Consider the following 398-nt stretch of genomic DNA (forward strand, 5'->3'; position numbering starts at 1 on the left):
CTATTTCTACCCTGAGTCCTGAACTGACTATTTCTACCCTGAGTACTGAACTGACTATTTCTACCCTGAGTCCTGAACTGACTATTTCTACCCTGAGTACTGAACTGACTATTTCTACCCTGAGTCCTGAACTGACTATTTCTACCCTGAGTCCTGAACTGACTATTTCTACCCTGAGTACTGAACTGACTATTTCTACCCTGAGTCCTGAACTGACTATTTCTACCCTGAGTACTGAACTGACTATTTCTACCCTGAGTACTGAACTGACTATTTCTACCCTGAGTCCTGAACGGACTATTTCTACCCTGAGTCCTGAACTGACTATTTCTACCCTGAGTCCTGAACGGACTATTTCTACCCTGAGTCCTGAACTGACTATTTCTACCCTGAGTCCT

The sequence above is a fragment of the Salvelinus alpinus genome, chromosome 26 (assembly GCF_045679555.1).
Source record: "Salvelinus alpinus chromosome 26, SLU_Salpinus.1, whole genome shotgun sequence".
NCBI lineage: Eukaryota > Metazoa > Chordata > Actinopteri > Salmoniformes > Salmonidae > Salvelinus > Salvelinus alpinus.